The following is a 14,006-nucleotide window of genomic DNA, read 5'->3' on the forward strand; positions in this document are numbered from 1 at the left end:
CCAAAGCTGCATATGACCAAGGACCTTGCAGCCTGCGGCCCAAACCCAATCTTTGTTCCCTGAAGCCAGAATACCCCAGGCTGCAGAGAGGCCATGCTGATTGTTGTTTCCTCTCTGTCCCTCACAGAGCCCTGCTCCTGGTGCCTCCATCCACATATTGCTCTGCACCTAATTCTTTATCCAGATCTCCTCCCATACTCAGAGCCTGCTCAGACAGCACTCAAAGCCCAATCAATGTACTTGAAATACCCAGATATATGGGAACAAGGGAGGGATGGACACAGACAGATAGCCAAACTGAATGGTAACACCATAGAGTTCCTTCCTCTGTCTTCTACCTTTCCTTGTGTTTGAAATCTCCCACAATAAAGAGTTTTAATGTCAGGCTTGATGGAACATACCTGTAAATCCAGCACAAGGGACACTCAGGAAGGAGGACAGCCATAATTTCTAAGCCAGCTTGGACTGCATAGTGAATTCAAGGCCAACCTGGACTACAAATGAAGCCCTGTCTCCAAAAACACAATCAAAGATCTGGAGAGATGGTTCTGTGGTTAAGAGAGTGTATGTCACTTGCAGATGACTGGGGTTTGACACAGATCAACAACCAACAGGGTAAAGACTGCAACCCAGCCTGGAGCAGCCCTGGAGTCTCAAGCTAACTTTGCAATAGCCTGTTTCAAAATGAACAGGAATTTCTTTGGGCTGATCACTTAAGGACAAAACAATCTAGGATGTTCCAGAGCAGAATCCAGGAAGGTTCTCAGTTCCCAGAGCTTCAAGATCCTCAGAGCACTAGTCTCTCTCCAGGGCCCACAGGTGGCATTCTGATGGGACAGTCTTGTGTCTGTCCTGCCCTCTAAGCTGTGGAGTCATCTACTTCCATCAGCCATTCATATACACAAATCTGAGCATTCTGTGTACTGAACACTCAGTGACTGGGCAGTAAACAAGATCTTATGTGCTGCTGGCATGAGACTGGGCTCTAGAATCAAACTAGAGGCTTTCCTTTGGCCCTATTTCCAGACACTAGAACTTGTTGGTGAATGTAGATGGTAAAGTGTCCCAGCCAGGTCCTTATAAAGGCCCCCTTCTATGGGAGGACGGCAGGTTCTCTTTCCTTCTACCAGTATCCTGCCTCCTTCACAGGCTGCTACTTCCCTTTGCTCAAGGAATCACTTCCTATTCTATTCAGATATGCCCCCAATGCAGAAATTCGGGGTACTTTCTCTGGCCATTTTGCCTATGTTTTGTGTTGTTTTTAATCTTTTTGTTGATGTTGTTACAATTTTACTAATGGTGTGTGTGCATGCGTGTGTGCATACGTGTGTGTGTGTGCGCGCGCGCGCGTGCGAGCATGCAGGATTGCATGCCTGTGTGGTGCATACACCAAAATCAGAAGACAGCTTGCAGGAGTCACTTCTCTACTTCCACCATGTGGGTCCTCAGGATCAAACTCAGATCATTAGATGGGGCCAAGTGCTGGCCTTGGTTTTGCCTAGCTTTTATTTTTTAATTTCTTAAATGTACTTATTTTATGTGTATGAGTGTTTTGCCTACATATGTGTATATACACTAAATGTATGCCTGGTGCCCAGAGAAGTCAGAAGGCTTATTTCTGGAACTGAAATTATGGATGGTTGTGAGCCTCCACATGGGTTCTGGAAACCTAATCTGGGTCCTCTGCGAGAGCAACAAGTGCTCTCAACTGCTGAGCCATTTCTTCAGGCACTTGATTGGTTTTTTATTGTTTAAAGACCCAGGCGTGAGGAAGTGTTTGCTGAGTGGACCCTCAGAATTCATTCACTGGTCAGTGTATACGTGGGTGCTTGCGGTCTGCTGGCAGTGGAAGCATGGAGAAAAACCCAAGATACCCTAGTTAAGAAAACACTCAGGATCACAGCTGATGACAGACTCATAGTGGATGTTGAGATGTAGTGTAGTGTAGTTGAGTGGCAGTCTGAGTGTCACTCCAGGTTTCAGTGTTCCATCTTAGGAATTCTCAGCACATATTCCAAGCACAACCACATACATCTGATATAGCTTTGTTGTGCCCCCAAAGCCCAAAAGGGCTGAGGGTCTACCAGGGTCCACAGCAGAAGCAGCTGCTCTCAGATGTGCCCACCATGAGGCCACATTGATTCCTGCCTCACAGAAAAACCAACTGAAGCTCAGGAAGGCCACAATACTAAAAAGTGGCAGTCTTATGGGGCTAAGCCAGGCCAGAGTAACCCCTTGGTTGAGGCTCTCACCCAGACAATGTAGCCCCTCATATTAAAGTAACCTACTTACTGAGCCCCTGCTTCCTTCTCATTGACAGAGGGTGGTCACATGGGCATTCCCACTGTAAAGGAGCCACAGAGAGTACATTCCTTGGATCATCCCAGACATACCCCATCTGAAAGGAAGCAGGAAAGCTTGTAACAGCTGATGATAGATAGCTCTGTCTCTCCTTATACTTGATGCTGGTGATGATTGCTGTCATTGTGAAGGCTACCTGCCTGTCTCTAACATACTGCCCACCCCCTGCCAGCCTGACAATTTCCCACACCTCCCGACCTACATGCATTCAAGGCCTAGGGAGGGACTCCCCAAGTCCACCTGAGTGACAGGGCCTAGGAATCTTCAGTGGGATGAACCATGCCTAATCCCAAACAGTTTCCAAGCATGGCCAAAGAACTGAGCACAGAACCCTAACAGCAGGCACTGAAGCACAGCCAGGAGTGCTTTGTCTTTGGGGGTCCCAGGCCCATCTCTTCATCAGCTAAGTCCAGATACACAAACATGGCCCTTTGTGTCCTCTTCTGTCTCTGTGCCTTCCAGTCCCATGCCTAGAAGGCTGGATCTGTGGCTTTACAATTGCCAGCCTTGCCTAGCCACTTCTCCCTTCTCTCCATCTCCCCTCTTCCCTCCCTTCTATCCCCTAGCTCTAACCAATTCTGACCCACAGTACTAACACCAGCACAGATGGGATGGTACCCTACTACTTGCCAGGCACTCTGGGTATTTTTTTTAATATTTATTATGTACACAGTGTTCTGTCTGCATAAATCCCTGCAGTCCAGAAATAAGCACCAGATCTCACTACAGATGGTTGTGAGGCACCATGTGGGTGCTGAGACTTGAACTCAGTACCTGTGGAAGAGCAGCCAGTGCTCTTAACCTCTGAGCCATCTCTCCAGCCCTCTGGATATCTTTGACAGCACCATCTCTTTTAAGCAGCAGAGTACCATCTCTGTCCCCACTTCATGAATATAGCACTTGAGACACCAAGGTACTCAGTAAGTTGTCACAGTTGCAGCATCAGCAGTGGTAGAGTAGGATTAAAGCAGGTGGCCTGGTTCCCTCCTGCCACATAAACAGTGTCAGCCCAGGGACACAGTGGACAGCAGCAAGGCATCATAGTCTGCTGCTGGGGACTGGCCTTCCTGGACTGAGCCAGTTCTCACTGGTTCCAGCCTGCCCCCTAGGTCACAGACTTCCACACGATGCCCCATGGATGTTTCAAAGCAGTGGCTTTGTCCCCTGAGCCGTCCTACCTGCAAGTGAAGCAGTTTGATCCCTGTTCTCCCCTCTTTGTAGACATTGCCATCTTCTGCACAAATCCTTTCCCTTTCCCCTCCTGGGAAGGGCCCTTTGGACACAGGATCCTTGGACACTGCTTCATACTCCTGCTCCATGACAATGAAGAGGTACCCACAAACAAGGTGAGCCCAGTGTGGTTGTCTCCACTGAGGCATGGGATTCTATGCTCTAGCAGTAGTCTGTGGCTTGAAGCAGACCACCCCCACATGGTCCTGAGAGGACTGTAAGGTTGTGTCATACAGCATGTCTGGCCATGTCCAATGCCAGGGGGACACAGTTACATCTTCTCTCTGACACTGTTGCAGTAGCATTTTTTAAATATCCCACTTAGTTCTGGGCCACGGCCATTGAAGCTCATTGAAGATAAGGCAACTCAGGTTTCCATATCTAATGTAGGATCTGGGAAAGCATCTTTCTGGCATGCAGCCTCCTTCTGCAGGCTTCCCCAAAAGGCCTAAGCTTCCTAGAACCTAAGGCCACTGCTGTGGCTCAGGTCTCTGTCTCTGAGCTAAGGCCCACTTCTCCTGAGATTTTTCTGCAAAAGCCATTACCACCAATTTATGTCCTCCTGACATGAGGTTCAAGGGCACTCCAGAACTCCATTCCACACTGTATTATCATTTCAGAAATGCCTCCTGTGGGAATTAGGACTGAGGAAAGATGTAGAAAACTGCCAGTGACACCTAGTAATAGGCAGTTTCAGGTAAGCCTCCTCTTTTGTGATGGTTAATATTGTCCACATGACAGGATCTAGCATCGCTAAGATTCCAACCAAGACTAGGCAGGTCTGTGAGGGAGTTTCCAGATTGGGGTAGTTGAGATGGGTAGACACACCCTAATAAAGGTTGTATCATTGCATGGACTGGAGTGAGGCCCTGAGTGACATTCACCTCTCTGTTTCCTGATACAGGTATAATGTGACCAGATGCCTCAAGTTCCTGCTGCCATGGCTGCCCCACCATGATAAACTGTACCATGAAACTGTGAGCAAAAACAAAGCCTTCCTTCAGCAAGTTGCTTTTGCCAGTATCTTGTCACAGCATGAAAAAGGTAGCCAAGACAACCTTCTTCCCTTGTCTTAGTCAGGAATACTGCCACTATGATTAAACACCATGACCAAAGGCAACCTGGGGAGGAAAGGGTTTACTTCAACTCACACGTCCACATCACTGTTCATCACTGAAGGAAGTCAGAGCAGGAACTCAAACAATGCAGGAACCTGGAGGCAGGAGCTGATGCAGGAGCACCATGAAGACTGTTGCTTACTGGCTTGTTCCCCATGGCTTGCTCAGCCTGTTTTCTTATAGAACCCAGGACTACCAGCCCAGGGATGACACCACCCACATGGACTGGACCCTCCCCCATCAATCAGTAAAGAAAATGCTGGATCTTATGGAGGCATTTTCTCAATTGAGGCTCCCCTGTTTCCATTAACTCTTATTATTTTGTTGGCATAAAATCAGCCAGCACAACCGTCCTTTTCATCTTATGCACATGGTGCTTTCTGATGGATGCATAGAAAGCAGGGGGCAGCCATACCCTTTGCCTAGTCTCAAGAAGAAAAGCCCAAAAGGTGGCCCAGCAGGCCTGTGATGGGGTAGGAAAAGACTTCAGGCATCACATCACACCTCCAGCCCAAGAAAGCCAAGTTTGGAAAGCTAGTGGGAGGGGGCAAGAGGACTGCTGTCAGCCAGGGCTGCATCCAGCTCCTACTGCTGTGCCTAACCATCAGGAGACAGGCATATCGGATAAAAGCTGCAGCAGGGGTACCGGAGACAAGGCCATGGCTGTGTAGGCCAAGTTTCAAAATAAGCCCTACTCCTGGTATTTGGTAACCATGGCAACAGTAAAGTTGTTCTGCATAATCTGAAAGACTCACCATCCAGCAGACTTCTTCCCTTCCCTAGGAATTAACCTGCTGTCTCCAGGAGCCTACCTAGGCCAAGCACAAGCATAGGCACTTTATGCACACTGTCCTGAGGCCCCACTGGGGTCTTCTGAGATCACCCTCATCATCCTCAGCCTGGCTGGGTCACACGGCCCAGTACTGCCTGTATTCTGGCCCCAACAACCCTGGAAGGCCTAATCTAAGCTCCTGTGTTTCTCCCTAAATCTCAAGTTTCTTATTCCTTCTCAATCTGTTCCCCTTTCACAAAGCATGGTTGAGGTGAAGATGAGCAGCTCTGCATCCTACCTGGGTGCAGCTTTGTGGAGTAGGGATGCTCTCATGTGGGCAGGGACACCACCTCCTATATCAGTCCCTTGTTCTCAGCCTCAGTGACAACAATGCACCCTGTAGTGTCTATTAGTCATTTCCTTCTGTAGGCTGTCAGTTAATGCCTTACATGCACCCCAGGATTTCTCATTACACTTCTGGGGATAAGCCCTGCCCTGTCTGCCCACAATAATTATAAGTGATCTAGACTCAACCAATCCATTGTTGTGGTTCATCTCTACGAAAAGCTGTGACCAATCCAAGAGAAATGACTGACCCAAGCAGGGTCAACCTCATATTAATAGGTGGCACAGAATGAAGCACCTCTTTTTCTTGGCTGAGGGAAAGAGGAAGGGGTTATTCTGGTTGCTTCTTGTGATTTCCAGTGATCTTGTCCCCATACCCTATGGAAAGGGTACTTCAGTCAGCATTCCGTGTGTCAACTAAGTCCATTCTGGCTGGTTGAACAAGATGTTAAGTGGCTATGTTTTTGTTATTAATGGCTTCAAACTCACAACAGACCTGGACTGCCAAAGCTGAGTGGCTCCAACTGCCACAGGAAAGTTGTGACACTGGGTAGCCAGCATAATGGCTGCTACCTCCGGGTTATTCCTGTTTGCACCACTGATCATTCAATGCTCTGGTTCCCTGATCCTCTCTCCACAAATCTCAGTCTTTGAGAGTCCTGCCCATGTGAGAGCATCTGATTGCATGATTTAGATGCTATCCAGAATGATAGCTGCACAGAATCTTGGAAAAGTAGCCAAGAAATTTCCAGGCAGGCACCCAGAGTGAAGGCTATATGGCCTTCATGTAGACAGAGGCTAACCTTACTTATTCTCAATGTGGTCACAATCCCCCATGCTGCCCTGCAGCTACCACAGGGACCCTACTACAAGTCCCTTGTCACACCATCTTTCATCCTGGGGCCTCAGACTGGTCATCTGCCATTTGAGATGTACAGACCTGTCCTCAGTGCCTCTCAGAGTAGTCAGGGAGATCAAGGCAGAACAACAGCAGGGAAAGGCTTTGCACGCTTAAAGGGCTGAACATTGGGGAGAGCATTACTATTCAGTAGAGTATTCTACCCAAAAGGAAAATGAACCCAGAGATGGCAAGATGATACATCCAAGGTCAGCTCCTCAGCCAGTAAGTCACCTAGAACTTGAGCTTTTGAGTCCTAATCAAGCCTTAGGACAATGGGAAGCAGAAGGAAAGGACAGATGGACCTTAGGAAGAAGTGATGTGTATATAGGGACCTCTATAGCTACATAACAAATGTCCTAGTAGCTTGAAATGGCAAATACTTGTTTCCTGGGAGTTGGCTCAGCACAGCCAGCTGGTACCTCTGCCTCTACTGTTATCAGGTCACAGTCCCCTAGAAAAGCTAGATTTAAAGAAGCCTATTTCCCATCTCCTGGCTGCTAAGTCAGGGCCTCACTGCTGTGGGCAGGTAATATTCATCCCAGTTAGAAGAGTAGTGTGCTCCCCAGCAAAAAGGGAGCAGGGCCTGGTGCCAGCTCTCGAGATGTCTTATCCCTTCTCCAATCCCTCTTCAGTGTCCCTCCACTGCCAGATTCTAGTCATTAAAGAGCAACTTACTCACAAGGAGTAAGGGACCAGGAGGGGGTCTTCTACGGCCAGTTTAGCCATGACCTAGACCAGAGCTATCTAGACCAGAGCCAAGAGGAGTCACCACAGGCTACAGTTGCTGGCCCAATGCCTCAGAGAAAGGGGACAGACAAAACGGATGAGGTGGGCCAAAGAAAAAATGCCCTCAGCTCCTTTGCACCAAATGTGCCTAGGCCTGTCACTGATGGTAAAAAGGCTCATAGGAAGCCTCATTTGCCTCCACTCCATCCCTTGCAGGTCCACCACACAGAAAGGCAGGGCGGAAGGTGAATAATGCAGGGATCTCCACACTAAAATGGTGCCCCCAAAAGGAAGTGTGGTAAAGAAGCCCAAAGGCATTCATTCATCTTCTGGTCCTGAATATTGTATGTCTAACCAAATGACATGCTCTCTCTAGGTAACCAACTGCCATGGGAGATGGGAAACAGTCCTCATTCAATCTAGCTTTCCTAGAGGACTATGGCCTGATAACAGCAAATAGACATCCCAGGTAAGTTGTGCTGAGCCAACTCCCAGGAATCAAAGGCAGTATTTGCCATTTCAAGACACCAGTCTCTCCATTTGCAACTCAGGATAGTAATCTGAGTCTTTCCAAGCCTGTTCAGCTCCAAGATCAAGGTTTTCTTATGATGCCAAGAGCATGCCCCCAGTACCCATACAACTTCACCTTCATAGGGCTATTCCTCTAAGAGATAAACATCAAGGGTGCTAGAAAGTGGACCATCCCAGAGTCACTGCCCCCAGCAGTCCTTTTCTCCCCTGCATTCTAAGTTTATGACTGCCTATGCCTACCCCCACCTTGTCATCTCTCCCCTCAGGAAACCCTGCCAGCGCCTCCTTTAGACCCTCGCTGACTCAGCCAGAGGAGGCCAGACAGGCTGGGCTTGAGCAAAGGACTAAGCAGATGGCCTGGGCCCAAGCTGGAGAGCTGCCAGGTTTATCATTGAAGCCTGGGAGAAGATGCCTCCAGACTCCCATGATGTTCCCTTCCCCGCCCAGCATAGGAGCATGTCCATGTGGGAGCTGTCAACAGAACTGTCAAAACAGTACCCTGGTTCCCAGGCTGCAGTTATATAATGCAGCCTGCCACCCCCTCTCCCTGCCAGCCCCATGGCTGCATCTCAAAGCACAGGGCCACCAAGAACACACAGCCAGATCATTCATGAGGTTTCACTAAGTTGTCTCTAAGATCACTAAGATTTTTCTAAGCCTCTAATTCTCAGAAGTAGTCAGCAGACTTGGAGAACAGGTGCCCTTCATTCAGTGCTTTGCACTTAACCTCAATATGCTGGTTTCCTGTTCTGTGATGGGGATACCTATTTCCTTAGGTCCGCAGTGGTGAACAGTTAACAACAGTATGTCAGGTATATCCACCTCAGTGCACAAAAAAGCCCATGATCACAAAGCCAGTGTTGAATTCCAGAGACCTCTGGGTTGCTGAGGCCCATCAGGGAAGTTTCTGGATTCTAGCTGTGGCCCCAGGGAAGCTGCAGCAGAGCCTTGGACAAACTGGGCTGTGACTGGTGCTCTGTCACCACCTTGTGGACACCAAGAGAACCCACTTCCAATAAAATGTTCTGTTAGGGGAGTCTGACAATGGCATCAAGCATAAGTACATATCTTTAATTCTAACACTCAAGAGGCAGAGACAGACAGGTCTGTGTAGATTTGGAGCTATACAGAAAGTTTCAGTACAATCAAGTCTAGTGAGGCTACCTCAAAAAGGAAAAAGAAAAAGAAAAAAAAAAAAAAAAAAGGAAACTAAAAAACAAAAGAGGCAAGACTAGGCTGCTTCAGAGCACTCAGCCCAGCCCACCAATGTGTCCTCAGAAATGGAAGCTCAGGGAGGCCAATAGTGTCTCCCTGAGACAAAGCCTCCAAGACCTGCTCCCATGAGAACTTAATAGCTCATCTTTCACACATGGAGTACTGGGCACTCAACAGGGTCTGTTTGCCACCCCTAATGTCCCCAAGTCTGTCTCACTCACTCACACACACACACACACACACACACACACACACACACACACCACTTTTAGTGACAAACAGCCTCACACCAGCTCTGGCACCTCCAGGGAAGCCCAGAGAGGTAAACTTCCAATAAGCTGCTGCTCTTCCCTAGTGGATCCCAGACATTCATGGCCCAGGACACAGTGAGGTCTACCTCAGCCTCTACACAAGCCTTGGAAGCCAAGTCTTGATATCAGCTTATTGCCCCAATATACTCACAGGGTGAGAGACTCTGCCACTTAGGGGCTGTATGTAACTCACAGAGTTGAGGGCAAGGAATGCTGTAAAATGTGTGGGTGTCTGCTGTAATGCCTGGGACATAATGAGTGTAGAACTAACAACACTCACTCACTCATAAGCAGGTGTTGGGAAACCTGCACATGAATTCCTGAATATCCTGGCAAAGAAAAACACCAGAAAGCCCTGGCCCCTCCATGAAATATGTCCCCACACCACAAGAGCAGGAACTTAGTTCACTTTTGCCCAAAGTTCCTGACTCCTGAGCTACTTTGCTCCCCATCTAATGCCTTTTCCTCTTCATGGTGTCTCACAATAGATAAAGGGTTGTAACCTTCCAAGAGGCCAAAAACACTGTTGGCAACTGGGATTTGCATCCCAGCCCCTATTCCTCCTGTCCTAGAGACCCTGTTTCCTCCACCAAATTCATGTCAAAAGCCCTAGACCCCAGCACCTCAGACCTAAATGTAAAACTTTCAGAAAGTAGTTAAGAGACAGGTGTGTTTGTCCTTAATTCCAGCAGAGGCAGGTAGATTTGTGAGTCTGAGGCCAATCTGATCTATATAGCAGGTTCCAGACCAGCCAGGATACATAGTGAAATCCTACCTTTAAAAATACTAATTATGTTAATGCAGTTCCTAATCCAGCCTTGGTGTGCATTATTTGGATGCACACCAACAAGCGTGTACATGATGCATGCATGCACGTGCACGCGCGCGCACACACACACCCACCCACCAAAAATAGATGACATGAAGACCCTGCAGACCAGATTTCAGATATCAACCCAGCTAACCACACCTTGGACTTCCAGCTTCTGAGTGTACACATCTGATCTGGCAAACCAATGGATGCACAGTACCTCTCCACCCTTTACCTTAGAATCTATTCTACCTTGTCCACAGCACCCTTTGCTGGACAATAGGGAAGCTGCTTGTGGTACTTTGGATGTATTGGACCCCATCTCATAGAGTGGCAATATTAGGAGGTGTGGCTTTGTTGGAGTGAGTATGGCCTTGCTGGAGGAAGTGTCATTGTGGAAGGCAGGCTTTGAGCTTTCCTATGCTCAAGACATTGCCCAGTGTTTAAACTTCCTGTTGCCTGAAAGATGCAGGACTCTCAGCTCCAGCACCAAGCCTGCATGCCACCATGCTCCCAACATGGACTGAACCTCTGAAACTATAATCGAGCCATCTAAATTAAATATTTTCCTCATAGTATCTCTCTTCACAACAATAAAATCCTAACTAAGACAGTGCTAATACCAACCTGCCTTCATGGTTGTTCTTGAGCTTCTTAAAGAATCAAAAGGATCCTAACTTGCCTGTTGGCCTGGAACTCTCCAAAATTTGTTGCTGTCAGGGCAGCTCATCAGTACCTAGGAGAGCCTGCCTCACCCACTGGCCTTGCCTCATCCTTAGAAAGGTGGTCACATCACCCCTATTTCTTAGCAGGAAATTAAGGTGGGAATCAGTACAGTAAGCAGCTGAGTTATGATTTAAAAACATGCACTTATACCATCACTATGTCTACTAGTAAAAGGAAAAAAAAACCCTCACTTATGATTTAATTGAAAACCATTCTAACACATTCTTGAATCATTACCAGGCAAGCCTTTGGCCACTGAGCTGCAACCCTTGGTCCAATACCAATCTGACACTGTTCATGCTTAAACATAAGGACCTGTGTGGTTCAATAGGTAAAGGTGCTTGCAACAGATATCCAATGACCTGAGTTCTCTCCCCAGAATTCATATAACATGGAAGGAGAGAACAGACTGAAGTTGTCTTGAGCTCCACCCATGTGCCATGTCACTCAAACCAACACACACAACATAAATGAAAGTTACACATCTAAAACCATAAAACACACACACACATACAATATAAATGAGAATTTTCTACTTGAAATCATAAAGCTACCCTGACTGTGGATCATTCATCTCCTGCCATCATTCCAACAGTCTGTGGCTGAGGAAATCTTTCTCAGCCTGTTTTTTTTTTTTTTTTTTTTTTTTTTTTTGCATTTCTGAAATTCCTTATTTTTGTTATTTAGTAAGAGAATGGTGGAAAGAGCGTTTGTGAACACTGACAACAGGTGGAAGGAACTTGAGACTGTGACGGCAGTGATAAGCAAGTATGTGGTGGAGAAAGGAGTGGTTTGTGTGCCTTGTGACAAAGATGGGAGACAAAGGAGCTGAGTGGTACTTGCACACAACTGGAGGAGCAGGTCAGGCCCACAGGGGTTGACGAAGTATTTTTTTTGTCCTAATTTTTTTTTGGAGGGGGTGGGGGAGGTTGCAGGGGTCAAGGGCAGATGTAAAGGAGCTGGTAGTAAGTGGGATTGGGTGCATGATGTAGAATTCCCAAAGAATCAATAAAAATTTAATTAAAAAATTAAGAGAATGGGCTGGGCAGTGGTGGCACACACCTTTAACCCCAGCACTCTAGAGGCAGAGGCAACCAGATCTCTGAGTTCAAGGCCAGCCTGGTCTACAGAGAGTTCCAAGACACCCAGGACTGTTATATAGAGAAATCCTAGCTCAGAAGAAAAAAAAAGAATGGGTTTTATTCTAGTACTTATGTTTCTCTAAAATATGTTCACTAGTATGTAATTTTTTTTTGAGACAGGGCCAACCTCCTGTACCCCAACTTGTAGCCCACCTCACCCCACCCCCACACAAGTGCTAGAGTTAGAGGGTTGCCTAGCCAAATAGGCACTGTAACTGCATTTTAAGTACAGGTAGATACAAGACTTTTATGGTAGCTACAGTGACCAGTGTGATTCCCAACAGTTTCTGTCATTAACTAACAGCTTAGAATTCGACCAGAAAATCTAGACACACACACACCAAGGTGTAAATCATAGAATCCTCTCCCACATGTAAATTGGGCCAGACAGGTATGATATGGCAAATGCAGCAGAGCCCACCTCATCTCATTTGCGTTCACAACAATCCTGTCACTGCATGACATGAATTTAAGACTATAGAGGGTGAAAAGGCCTTGAGCATACAGTTGAGCACTGAGGCCAGGAATGAGGTAGTTTCATTTGCTGCCTGAGAGACAGGCTCTGCCATATCTCTCAGGATTTGTTTTTACTTATCCCAGACATTCCCATCAATCTGAGTATTGCTTTTAGATCATAAAATCTACTTTTTCCTCAACTTTGAGGGTTTTTTTTTGGGGGGGGAGGTTTTTTGGGGGGGAGTTGAGACAGGGTTTCTCTGTGTAGCTTTGGAGCCTATCCTGGCACTTGCTCAGACTAGGCTGGCCAAGAACTCATAGATCCACCTGCCTCTGCTTCCTGAGTGCTGGTACTAAAGGCGTGCGCCACCACTGCCCAGCTCACCTCTGGTTTTTTAAGAGTTTCTGTTTTAACAGTCCTACCTACCAAGTACTGGGATCAAAGTTATGCACCATTGCTCAGATGTTACTTGTACTTTACAACAGTCTAAGTGACTTCTTAGAGCCAGGCTAATCCTGACACCTCAGGTGTTATGTTCAGTCAAGCTCTCTAGACTCAAAATCTTGGGCACTATCTGAGTCAACAGTATCCATTCTTGTGAAAGACAAATGTACTTTGAAAAGAATCTCAATGTAAACATGTCTTAAATTGTGCACTTGGGGCTGAGTTACTTGATATCTGAATACTTCTCTTTCCAAAACGGTGCTATGCTTAAATATGACTCGAGTAAAATACCTGGGTCAGACTAGAAATCTTTGTCCAGCCCCAGCCCTTAGCCCCCGCCCCCTCCTTACGATAAAATTGGGCTGAGCTGAGCTGTCTCTTCATGAATTATTTTTCCCTGCCTGGTGGAAAGTCTGCAGGGGAATCACCACATATAGCCAAGGACAAATACTATTTAAGCTGAAAGGCCAATCAAGGATGTGAAATGTCTATCTTGGGCAAGGGACCACCAGGAGGCCCAAGCATTCCAAAATAACAAGAGGTGAAAAATATCAAGCTGCTGGCAGAAGCAATACAAGCCAGTCCTTGTTAGCACAGCAGCGGGCAGGACTGATGCTGTCCTCAGCTAAGTCATCAGAGCACTGTTCAAAGATTGTGGGACATGAGACGGGAGAAAGGAGGTGGGCGGACAAACGGAGGCTCACACTCTTGACCACATCAGCTCAGGCCAGTGTCTTGGAAAATTAAGGGTTAGGATCCAGTTCAGATTCAGAAACCAACCAATCCCCAATTGGTCGGGATTTTCCTGGCCAATTTCTCCTCATGCTGCTGAAGACCCCCAAACACTCCCCAATTCCCTGGAAGCCAATCTTATCATATCCCTTAGCATTGTGCCTATCAGCAATGGTCTACCAAG

The sequence above is a fragment of the Phodopus roborovskii genome, unplaced genomic scaffold (genome assembly GCF_943737965.1).
Source record: "Phodopus roborovskii unplaced genomic scaffold, PHOROB, whole genome shotgun sequence".
Taxonomy (NCBI): Eukaryota; Metazoa; Chordata; class Mammalia; order Rodentia; family Cricetidae; genus Phodopus; species Phodopus roborovskii.